The sequence below is a fragment of the Chiroxiphia lanceolata genome, chromosome 2 (assembly GCF_009829145.1).
Source record: "Chiroxiphia lanceolata isolate bChiLan1 chromosome 2, bChiLan1.pri, whole genome shotgun sequence".
In the NCBI taxonomy this organism is placed as follows: domain Eukaryota; kingdom Metazoa; phylum Chordata; class Aves; order Passeriformes; family Pipridae; genus Chiroxiphia; species Chiroxiphia lanceolata.
The window spans coordinates 59426228-59438582 of NC_045638.1; the positions used below are offsets into that span (position 1 = coordinate 59426228).

A 12355-nucleotide genomic window follows, 5' to 3' on the forward strand; every position below is an offset into this window, starting at 1 on the left:
CTTTGTTTTCAAGGGCTGTTTCCCAAGGTACCCTTTGAACCAGTGTTCTGAGTAGGGCAAAATCTGCCCTGCAGAAGTCTAGGGTAGAAGTTTTATTGATGGGCCTCTTTGCAGCCCTGAGTATTGAAAATTCTATTATTTCATGGTCACTGTGCCCCCGATGGCCTCCAACCACCACATCTCCCACCAGACCCTCTCTGTTTGTGAACAGCATGTCTAGCAGGGCTGGACCCCTGGTAGGATCATTTACCAACTGAAGCAGGAAATTATCCTCTATACACTCTAGAATCTCCTAGACTACCTCTTCTCTGCTGTGTTGCGTTCCCAGCAGACATCCAGCAGCTTAAAGTCACCCACGAGAACAAGAGCTGGTGATTTTGAGACATCTGTCAGGTGCTTGTAGAATAATTCATCACCCTCATCACCCTGATTGGGTGATCTGTAACAGACTCCCACCAGGTTGTCAGCCTTGTTGGCCTTCCCCTTCATTCTGATCCACAGGCACTCAACCTTATTGTTGAGTCCCAGAGGAGCTGTATCCAAAGGTATTACATTTGGAGATACTCAGAACTTGACTGGATACAGCTCTGAGCAACCTGTTGTAGCTTGGTGCTGCTTTGAGTAACAAGTTGGAATAGATGACCTGATGAGGCCACTTTCAACCCAAATTATTCCATGATTTTGCAATTCCAGGTGAGCCCAATGACTTGCATTTATTTGTATTTTGAGAAGATAGCAAGTCCTAACCTGAAAATTTAAGGCAGAAAATCCATTTCTACTATTACTGCTGTAATAGTGGTTTCAGCCACAGTGATAGAAATGACCTCCTCCTCCCCTCTCAAATTGCCTTCTCAGTTACGATATGTGAAAGAAGCAATGACTGCACAGAAATCAGAGACAACCAAGTTTTACTTTATTTATATAAAACCTCAGCCAAAAAGCAGATGATCATTTCAGTGTGCTTTATTAGGCATCCTGTCCATGTTCTCATCAATTTGTATCACTTGTCATTATCTCCTGGGAGGGTCCTCCGGACACATCCAACTTTTTATGAAGTGCTGGCACAGTCCCTAATGTAGCCTCAAATGGGCCATCATAGAAACACAAATGCAAAGATATCTTAGAAAAACACAGTACACACAAAGAGCTTTTACTCTCCCAAGTAATTTTGGACAGACAGCTAGGTCACTCCCTCACCCTCTATTTTCAGCTGAGAAGAAGCCCTTAAAATGACAACTGTAAGGGCAGAAGGGACAAAATATATCATTCCCAGCAAGCTGCTTGGGTGTGGGAGGTATCCTCAATTTCCCTGTGGAGAGTGGGAGAATGAGGAGGGCAGGGAGCCTTGGGGTGAACACAGCTGGCTGTCACTCCCTAACTCTTGCACCAGGATCCATGTTCAAGTGAAACTTTTGCAGCCAGTTGCTGTTTTCATACCAGGACCACAGCATGCAAACGTGTTGGCCCTTGCTTTTAGATTGCTCAGACCACACAGAAAAAAGGCAGCTGTTCTCCTAAATGAAGTGTTGCGGGGTTGTATCTCTGCTGTTCATCAGATCTCTTTGACCTCTCTTCCTTTGTCCTCATCCTCCACCCAGTAATTCAGGGCAGAGGAGTGTTGTTGACAGGCACAGTGCTGTTTCAGAAACAGTGTGATGCATCATAGGGAAGCTGTCCCCACTGGGACATCAAGCTCAAGGCTGGTCAAAAGTTAGACAAGGCTTCATTTGGCTTTTCTGAGGAACAAGGGAAACAAGGACCACACCTGGTGAGTCTGCTTCTGCCACAGAAAGGAGAAGCAGGGGGTGGTTGCTCCATCATGCTCCATGGGGCATGAAGGGCCATGGGAAGAGAGACTGCCTCTGCTTCCAGGTGCAAACACAGTCCTCACTGCTGCAGCCTTGGCCTTGGCTTTGGCTGTGTTGGACCACCTGACTCTGCAGCCTTGGCAAATTGGCGATGGGCCATTTTTCAGGTCTGGCCATTAACTCCCCTCAACAGCTGCCTTGTTTACCTGTGCCCTACAACAACTGTGGAAGAAAATGCCTGGGACCAAGGCAAGCATCCAAACCCAAGCTGACACAGCTCATTTAGGCTTGGCAGAGAGCAGCCCTTCTGGATTTAAAGACATTGAAAGGATGGGACTGACAAAAGGACTCTTTACTGCCTATATTTCTTTAGAAAAGACTTGTTTGTTGTGCCACCAGTCTTGGGGCAAGGGCCTTTGAAGGAAGAGGGCAGAACTACAAGAATTTGACTGTGATCTTGAGAGGAGAGGGAAAGCAGGCTACATTCTATTTGTTTGGTTTTGCTTGAGTTTTTTTTCTTAAAACACAAAAGACAGAGAAAACAACATACAGCAGGGATGTGCAGCTATGGACTCCAATACGTGCTCACGGAGTGTCCATCCAGCTTGTGACTGCTGGGTTCAGCCTGGTCCTTTGAGCTTGCTGAAACAGAGAGCAAAGACAATTAAAACATTGCAACTGATTTTCATGCAAGGTTTTCACAGATAACATGGGGATACTGACTTCAGTGGGATTTAGGTACCCCATATAACTTTGGGAAACTGGACTTGAGGGTCTCCTCAATTGTTTTAGCTCTGAGTCTTGTCTCCAAGCATGGTGTCTGACTTTAAGCTATTGATTACTGGGGGGTCCACATGTGTGTGTGATATATTAAGTCATCTGACAACAAAAACTAAGCATTCCTCAGGCTGTCAACCCACAAAACTATCTTCTTTAAATGTATGCAAACTGAAACCATTTTGTTTTAGTTTGGACTGGCAAATCCTCCTTCATCTTCCTTGAAGCCCTTCGTTTCAAAATGTACCAGTGGAGAGCTAGGATGCAGGAGCAAGCCTTCTCTCAAAAATGGCAAAACATCATGTCCAACTGACTTCTCCAAAACCCACAGGGAAATAAAGACAGAAATTGCAGTTCTGGTCTGGGAAAGGTGGAGGAGGGAAGTGGCTCTGCCAGACAAAGCAGAGTGGCCACACAGAAACTGGTAAATGTGGGAGACTCCCATTTTCTGAAGCTGCACTCATACATTATGACCAGGGTGAGATGGTGGAGCACAGTTGAAGTCACTCCCATCACCTCAGTCTCCTCTGGAAAGGAGATGTGGCATCCTGCAGATGTGTCCCTAGTCCGCATGACATGAGGGCTGGAGCACTGGCACATCTTCCTGTGTAGCCCCAGGTAGCCCTACAACAGCCACAGAAGTGCTCAAATAAGAACTGGGAGGACTACTGGGATGACGTGTGGTCAAAAAATGAAGGAACTGAACTAATGGAAAGTGCAGATCCAATTTCTGTTTGACAGGATTTGAAATGTTTCTTTTTTTACCAGTTTATTTTTATATCCTTCTTAAGACTTATTAAATTGGCTTAAAAACATAACTGCTAATCACTAAATATCCAGATTTCCAAGTTAGAAAAAAAGCCATCATTTTCAGAAAGTGAAAATAGACATGATTTAGATATCGACATGTATAAAGCCATTTGCTAGAAACATTGTTCATAGTATGGCAAACAGCGAAGACTGGATTAATTTAAAGTTGAAAAATTTTGCTGCTAAGTTTTGTCTCAAAAAGAAAAATAAGACAACATTGCTGGGAACATTTTAATATTGAATCATTTGAGCATCTGGAAGCACAAATGTAATTTCAAGACCAAAAGAAAGACAGGAGGGGAGAAACCCAAACAAAACAAACATTTCCTACCAAATCCAAATACTGTAAACAGTGAAAAACTCATAGCTGTGTTTGGATGCAACTCCGTATGGGTTAGCAGTGCTTTGAGTTACCAACCCACCCTTCACAGACACATGTGATGCAAACGCTCATGCTTCATAAACCTATGTGCAGAGCCCCTCGACTTTTGGGGCTGAGTTTACAGGGAAATGCTCTTTTTTGTGTAGGCTCTTTCTGTGTATGTGCCAAGCCGAGGTGTGTGGGCACCTGCCTCCCGCTTAAAGCAGGTCTGCGACTGATCCCGTAGGGTGGCGGTTTGGACCCCGGGCGGTCGCGGTGCCGTCCCCGGGCGGTCGCGCCCCGCGTGTCCGTGCGGACGGTGCCGCTCCGTGGTGCCGTGCCGGCACTGCAGGCTCGGCCGGGTGCAGCCGGCCCCGGCAGCCTCCCCAGCTCCGAACAAAGGGAGGGGGAAAAGCCGGGGGGTGCAATGACAGGAGTTATCTCCGGGTGGGGATTCCAGCACGGCCGGGCTCCAAGGATGTATCCGAGCACAGTCACTCAAGGTGACAAGGGTTGGCCAGCCTGGAGTTGGTTTCATTTCTTAAAACATGGGCTCAGCATGATGGGGCTCAAGCTTGGCCTGTAGCATCCAAATCTCCAGGCCTGGAAGGGTTCATCATGGAACCCATGAGCCAACAAAAAAATACCCTTTGGAGCAGTGAGGACCCCATATTCCAGAGGATCCCAGTCAGCTAAGAACCAGGTGAAATTAAATGAAAATTCCTCTCCTTTCCTTTATCTGTCCAGATCATATAAGGATTCAGGATGAGGATGTTTATAAGAAGCCTTGTTTTGTAAATGGGGGACTTCACAGACCCTTGTGTTGTGCTGCAGCTGCTATTTATAGTAGGAGTTATGTCAGTCAGAGACCAAGAGGAGCCAGGGACAGCAGGATGTAGTTCAAGGCCCTGTTTCCAGCTTGCCGAGAGGCCTGGGGCAGACAAGTCCTCCTCTCCACACCCTGGTGTTCCTTACCTGTCCCCATTCTGCCCGTTCCTGTCTTTCTGCTGTTCCTGACACGCCAAAGCAGTGCCTAGAACAGAGGGACATCCATCTAGATGCTGCCATCATGCAGATGACAATAGGAATAACACTAACAGATGGTAGGTCTTAAGGGGAGCCGCTGCCACCAATGCAGGCTGGCAGACAAACATTCCTGCTCTGGCAGCTGGAACAACAGTAGCGCAAATGAAACATGAACAATTTCCTCCCCGCCAGCAAAGAAAATAGCTCCAGGGAGAACCAAGGGAGAATAATTGTCAGCCTCCTCTAGGTATCATGGGAACAGAGGCCATTCAGTAATCCCGGAGTAAACAACTGCTTCTTATTTTTAATACAGAATAAACCCCCAAGAATCTAAGAGCGGGTACTGCACAATCACTGAATTAGCTGCTCCAGTGCCCACCTCCTCCTAACCTTTCACTGAAAATCATTGAAGTGAGACATGCAAGAGTTTTATTCTAACCAAAACGGGCTCATAACAGAGGGTGAATCCTCTGTCACAGAATTACGCAAATATGACAAATACTTAACACTTTTCCTGTCTTTGAAGAAGATGCTGATCATTACAGCACTGAAATTCCTCCCAGCTTCAGCCCCTCTCTTGGGACTCAGACAAATCTCTGTCTTCAGATGCTTTTTTTTTTTCTTTTAGTCATGGCTAAAATACACTGAAGCCTTATAACATGTACAGCTAGGCCTGATAAGTGTGGCCCCACAAACTTCCAGTAACAGCAGGCAGGGCTGATGCTGGTATTCACAATGAACATGGGTTATCTGATATCCAAGGAGCTACAACAATGTAGAATCCCTGTAAGCCTCAATAAAGTCAAAATCCTGAAATACTTGCCAGTAATTCATAATAATATACCCATCACTGGTGTTATTTGGTTCAATGGGACTACTCATCACAGAAGGAACTGTGTCAGACTATCCGAATGGCTGCACTCAGGCTTTCCAACAGCAGCTAATTACAGATAAAGGGAGTAATAAAAGAGTAGGGTAGACATACCTCCCCGATGTATTTTCCTGGTTTCCAGTAACTTCCTATGCCACTGGCACCAGTACCTGGCTTTTTGGCTCCTAATGTGGGGAATGTTCTTTTACCTCCTGAGAAATTCAGCAGACACATCTGTCTTCATCACAGCAGGTACCAGGATTCCCTCCAAGCAGGGGTCTCAACTATGATCATTTTATGCCATAGCCTCTACTTCACTTATATTTGCAAATTAGCCTGTTAAGGACGTTTCTCTGAATTAAAGGACTTGCATATGGATGATGCAGTAAATATATGACTGCTAGCTTTTCCTATCTGCAGGAACCCACTAAACTGCCTCTGGCTCTGGTATAAGAAAACTGGTAAATACAAAACTGCCATGAACACACACTGTAATGAGCACAGCTGCTGTTAAAAAAAAAAACAAACCAACAAACAAACAAACAAAGGCAAGATATTTCTATATCCAGGGCTTGGAGAGAAATTGCTTTTCATACCCTACAGCCTGGCACAGACACAGGCCAAGAGGCCTGCTCAGTTCCTTATCACACTTTTTCTTTTGCTTCTTTTCCTTGGTCCTTACTCCCCCTTGCCTCCACCAGTAAAACCCTGCTCTCAGTTCCTCAGACATGGATGCAGCAGAATAATATGGATAGGAAGTATGTTTTTCTCTGCTAGATTTCTTGCAACCAGGAGTCCATTCCAAAATTAATTGTCCAGCCAATATTTCTCATCCAACCTCAGCCATGGAAAAAGTCACAGAGACAGACATGAATCAGAGGTGATGCCTCTAAATCTCCTTTTTTCCCCTCAATCTGATTCAGAGGGGAGCAAAAAAAGCCCAGCACACTCCTGTAATGGCAAATATTAACTAGAAAGCCTCTGCCATTCCTCAGAGAAAGACCTAAATAATTTTGCCAGGACAGTTGGTTGAGCACCACTGCAGCTCCATAACCCTTCATTTGTGTACATGAGGCCTCAAAACTGTTAAGCTCTTAGGAGAGAACAGAGTGGTGAGGAACAGGGAGGGGGTCTGGTTTGTGATGTAAGCAGCAGCCAGGCTGTCCAGGACTTTGGCACATCTCCTCCCTGTGATGGGGAGGATTTGGTTTCCATAGCAGCAATGGCGTGATTTCCCCCCTTCTTCCTCCCCAGAACTTCTATTCCACAAATGCCCAGGAGTTATATTTCACCCCAAGGCTTTTGTTTTCCTGCTGCACAGTTTCGCCGTGCTCCAGCAGGTCTGCCTTTTGCTGACACTGGTTTGGAGGGCGAGGAGGGGCCCTGGGGATGCCGTGCAAGCATTGCTCTCGCCTCCCTCTCTCCCTATTAACACCACTCCACAAAAGACACAGTGTTCCCTGTCCCCAGCTGACTCATCTTCACCGAGGTCCCCCTTTTCCTTGCTTGTCTCCAGTGATCAGCTCATGCATGACTGGCTTTCCATAACAGAGCAGAGCTGTGTGCAAGTGCCAGGCGCCCGCACAAAGCTGGAGCACTGCCTGCAGAGGAAATGTCAATACAGGAACACCAGGCTATTTACAAAACCTCTCTTTATCCTGTGATGGAGATGCATGTAGCTATAAAACAGTGGTACCCTCATATACTCCCCTTTTGATTTTACCCACATGAAGCATATGGAGACTCTTGTTTCTCTTGATGAAGAGGACTTTTTTTTTGCCAGTACAAAAGAGAAGAAAATACGCTTAAAAAAAGGACAGCATAACTGCAAACCACACCAACTATTCTGGGGACTCGTAGGAGGATGTGAAAAGCAAAGCCAATTCATTTTTTGCAGCTGATCTGCCTTCAAAACAAGTGCTCCTTTAGTTGTACACATTTGGCATTTGTCTGCTTCAGAACCAAGGAACCAAGCTGTGTTCTTATTAATACCATAAAATGTTTTCTTCTTCAGTGTGGAGTCCACACAGAGAAGAGGAAAAATTCTCCCTGATTTTAGCAGGTTTCCCAAGATATGGGTGCACAGTATGTCGTGCACGTGCGCCGATGTTACCTGTGCTCTGGGTAACCCCAACCCATGTATCCAAGGCAGATGCACTCCAAGGAGTCCTGCTGGCAGCTGGGCTGGGGAAGCTGAGGCTTAGCGCCAGCAGCAGTCCCCAGCTTGTAGATCACAGCTGGCGCTGGTCCTACCAACACAGAGGCTGTCAGGCTGAGCTAAGGCATAGGCTTTTTGGTGCAGGCTAACCATACAGGGAGAAAAGGATACAGAGCTCATCACAGCTTGGTGCCTTGGCCTCTCACGGAGGTCTCAGCCCATCCACCAGCGGGAAGTGCACAGCTTGGCATCCACCCACACTCAAATACTAGTCAACACTATTCCCACTGCTCCTACCAGATTGTTCCCACACTTCAGGCAAGTTTATGTCTCTTCGTTTAGGTGAAAGAGAGTTCACTTATTGGCATAAAGATGCTTTTTCATCACTTAGGTGTTATTTATAGTCACTAACGTTTCTAAGTACCTTCAAAGAAGTGGTTTGTCATTACTTTTAGTAATACCATTGGATTTAGGTGGTGGAAGAGCCCCAAAGACTGTACTCACGAATCAAGACCTCCTTGTGGCAAGCAGCGCTGAGATAAATTTGACCACAAAAATCCCATTAATTTCCATATGTCACTGAATTCTTCAGTCATCTTGGAAGAGCCTTTTTCTGGAGTGCAACATCTGTTCTGCCCCAGAAAGACGGTAGTAAACATCACATCTTAATTAAACTCTGTATACAGTTGTGGAGACATACCAGCATCTCCTAGAAAAAAAGAATCTTAATGTCTTTGCTCCCATATGCTGACAAAAAATGCCTGTTACTGTCCTTGTTTTAGCAAATGCCAAATCTCGATTTGTCACAGTCAAAATGGAGTTCAGACAAAAGGGAAGAGAACTATGGAAGAGATACTCTTGGAAGAGTATCCCTCGGTTGCAGAAAATAACTTTACTCTTCATGACCAGCTTGCTAAGAAAGACCCTCTAGATGAGATTTCAGAAGTTGCAGATGTAGGCCACACTTTGAGTATGGTATTTGTTAGGTGCTTACACTCTACCCTTCCTTCCACTACACTTGAATATATCTCTAAATGTAATAGAGATAATAGGCACTATATCTATTACAATAGGCATTATATCTATTATAATAGATATAATAGGCACAAAGCAGGGTGATCCTTCTACATTAGCTACTGCTTTATCAGTCAGATTCACAAATTGACTGTGATGCAAATATTTCTTATTCTCAGTTTCCCTTTCTTGTATATCTGCAATGGAACTAAAATAGTGATCATCTCATTTGAATATGAATAAAAGAGCTTCAAAAACCTGTTTTCTGCATTCAACTCTCATTTGGGCTCTCTGAGTTTCAAAAAAAGTAGAATTTCATGAGAACTCTGTTCTAAAACTTCTTTTCTTTGAATGAGACCAAAATCAAACTGGAAATTCCTCAGAAGATGCACCAGCTCACTCAAATTATTAAAACATTAGTTTTAGTTGAATTCATTCAATAAAAGGACCTTTGCAGAGCCCTTCAGGATCTATTATGATATAAAAATGGAAACGTTCAGAATATATAAGTGAGAATATGGGTTTCACCAAGCATCTTCTGAAGGCTTCCAGAGTTCCCACATTTCATCACGTTTCTTTGAAGTCAAGCAGCCTGTGAGTTCTGGATCCCCATGGTCAAAATCTCTTCATAGGAGGTAAAATAGGTGCTGGTTTTCTTATCTAAATGCAGTTGTCTGCCATGTAGGTGCCCACACCTGAGCTAGGTATACCTTTTGTAGCTAGTGGTACAACCTGTCAGACTTAAGCAGAGGAAGAAAATGAGCAGCACCCAGATTTTCTCTCCTGGCTCTAAAGGACATCTTCGTTGACTAAATCAAGTGGAAATGTCAGTATTTCGTCTGTCTGAAGACAAAGAGTCACAGAATGATATAGGCTAGTCTGGAGCTCCACAGCCCTACTCAGAGCATGGCTAACTTCAAAGTTACATCAGGTTGCTGAAGTCCTTGTCCAGCTGAGTTTTTAAATTTCCACAGCTGGAGGTATCATTGCCTTGCTGAGTAACACCCTCACCGGGAAGGAAAAAAACCAACTTCCACGCAATAAGAATTTACCTTGACATAACTGCTAACTGCTGCCCCTTGTTCCTTCACTGTGCAGCATAAGATCCTTTAACTCAGGGTTAGTCTGGCTCTGACTTTGTCTAAAATCTTCCATTAAGGAGGGCTATAAAAGGTGGTAGTAAGTTCCCTGCTCATGGGGCAACAATAAGCTGTATATTTTTTCACAACTTAGAAACCCCCAAAATTATTTGGATTAAGTAGTGCATGCTCAAATGCTGGGAAAAGCTTTTTTGTCCATCAGAATTTATATCCAGCACTAGTGTTGAAGCAGGAGGATTTATGCTAGGCCACTACTTTATGTTCTATTTTGGGTTCATCCTTCCTTTGGTAGCTGAGCTGGATTTACACCTCTCGGTATAATCTGATGTTGGTACAAACGTGTTTTGCTCTTGGAGGCACAGCACAAAGGCTGTTCAACATTCCAGGCTATAACTCTTTCCCTGTAAGTCTTTCAGTCTGTATAAAGCACAGCATAGCTGAGTACAAAGCAGATAGAAAGAGCACATAGGTCACTACTACATTACTGTATGACTGTGTAATGAATCCTATGAGTGTACTTTGATTTTAAGTTGCAGTTTGTTTTGATTAGTTGCATTTCTTTTCTTCTTCTACCAGTGACCTGTTTGTTGTTTCAAAGAAAAATAATAAACAAATAAAACCAATCCAAAACTCATCCTAATCTATTCCCGTTTCTGTTAGGGAACTTAGTATGATAGTACAGTAAGTCATCTCTACATGTTAAATATAAAAAAGCTGATATTCAATCAATTTTTGTTCTGTTATGGATGGTGTTGACATAAATGTTAGCCATAATGAAGAGCTTATTCTGGAGCTGTTATGCCTTTGCTGAAAGCAAATGAATGATGGCATAGCCTCACGTTCAGGAAAGTCTAGAATTGCAAAAATGAAGCAGATAGAATTAATAAAAAAATCAGAAGATTAGTGATTTGTGTCCTTGTGAAAGCCTAGGCAGATAATTTTGTAGGGTTTTATTTTAAAAAGAAAATAGGAGCTGCATAAATATGTAAATGAGCCATCCAAGGATGAGCAAGCAGGAGAAATATTATTGCTATTTGGCTGGCTGGTCTGATATATATATATATTAACGGAAACACGCTTGGAGTCATACATGGCTCTTGTGTGCATTTTTAAACACAGATGTATAGCTGAAATTGTGTGCCTATGCATTCAAATAAATGATAAAACTATGGATGGAAGTATATACATTCAAATGAGATGGTACCTCTATTCAAAGAGCAGAGAAATCTGTATGTGCCATGACTCCCTTTAAATTCCAAGAATCTTTCTTTCTGGACTTACCAGCATGTTCTCAAGCACAAAACAATCTCTTCTGGAGACCTTCAACTTCATGGCTATGTTTCACATTTTCTGCCCATAATTCTGTGCTCCCACTCAAAATATTTTCCGTGTGAGACTCTCATATACTGATCATACCACTGTATTCTTCCACAAAAGTACTAATGCTTGTTTTCATTCAGGATTAATTTCTTTGTTAATTAGTATTGAGTAGCGTTTGGCCTCTTGAAGATGTCCCCATACAGACTGATGAAACTGTAAGTTTTCCAGGTCCAGCTTACAGAGAACTCTTCAAAATCCAGGTCTAGTTTCCAATGTAGTGGCTTGAGTAGTACCATCATCATCACCATTGGAAACTAATATCATCTCAGTTTACAAAAGATACAACAAAAAAAATTAGAAGTTAATACTAAATAATGGAGAAAGAAGGCTGCAACGCACATCATTAAACAAAGAAATAACAAGAGAAAGTCCATGTGATCACTTGCTGGAAAAAATGAGCACTTGGAAAATGTTAAGGAAATGTAACACAGTGATGTGCTAGAGTTTCTGGTAAGAAAAGAACTGAACCTCTGGCACTGTTCAACTGAATAAAATATTGTAATTGTTACTGTCAGTTCCACAGGCCAAAATATGACAACAGGCATGTATAGGGACATCAAAGGACTAATTGGTCTAATTTATCTTAATAGATAGGAATACCAAGGATGCTGTAAAATGAAAATAGAAGAAACATCAGAGTACTTTACTCACAAACAAATAAGTACATTGTATTAGATGCTAAATATTGATCCAGGCACTCAGGCAACTGGAAATGAAGGAAGCTTCTTTCATTAAAATAACAGTATGAACTAATTTTCCAATTAGTTCCGGTGCAGCAGTTCTACAGTATAACTGACACACCAGGATAAGTTTTCATCAGAATCTCATCTCTAATAGTCATCTCAGTCTGTGAATTCTCCTGGACAACCTCGGAGAGCAGAAAAGAGTGTTTAAAAGCGATCTTATTTTCAAGCATCCAAGTTCTCTCCTTAAAGTGTGCTTTCTTCCACTTCTTGCATTAAGATGAAGCTCTGCACGGAAAGAGAAAGGAAACAGCCCTTTGTATCCTGTAGTCTTTGTGCTTTTTTCAAATCCTTATGGGAAACAAGA

General features: G+C 43.2%; 1 long non-coding RNA gene across 1 annotated transcript; it reads right to left on the reverse strand.

The window, feature by feature from the left end:
• Window positions 1-2362: 2362 nt before the first annotated feature.
• LOC116782156 lies at window positions 2363-6746 on the reverse strand. Its single transcript, XR_004355156.1, has 3 exons — window positions 6657-6746; window positions 5768-5865; window positions 2363-2450 (listed from the first exon to the last, which is right to left on the reverse strand). It is a non-coding gene; the product is annotated as an uncharacterized LOC116782156 (long non-coding RNA).
• Window positions 6747-12355: the final 5609 nt, after the last annotated feature.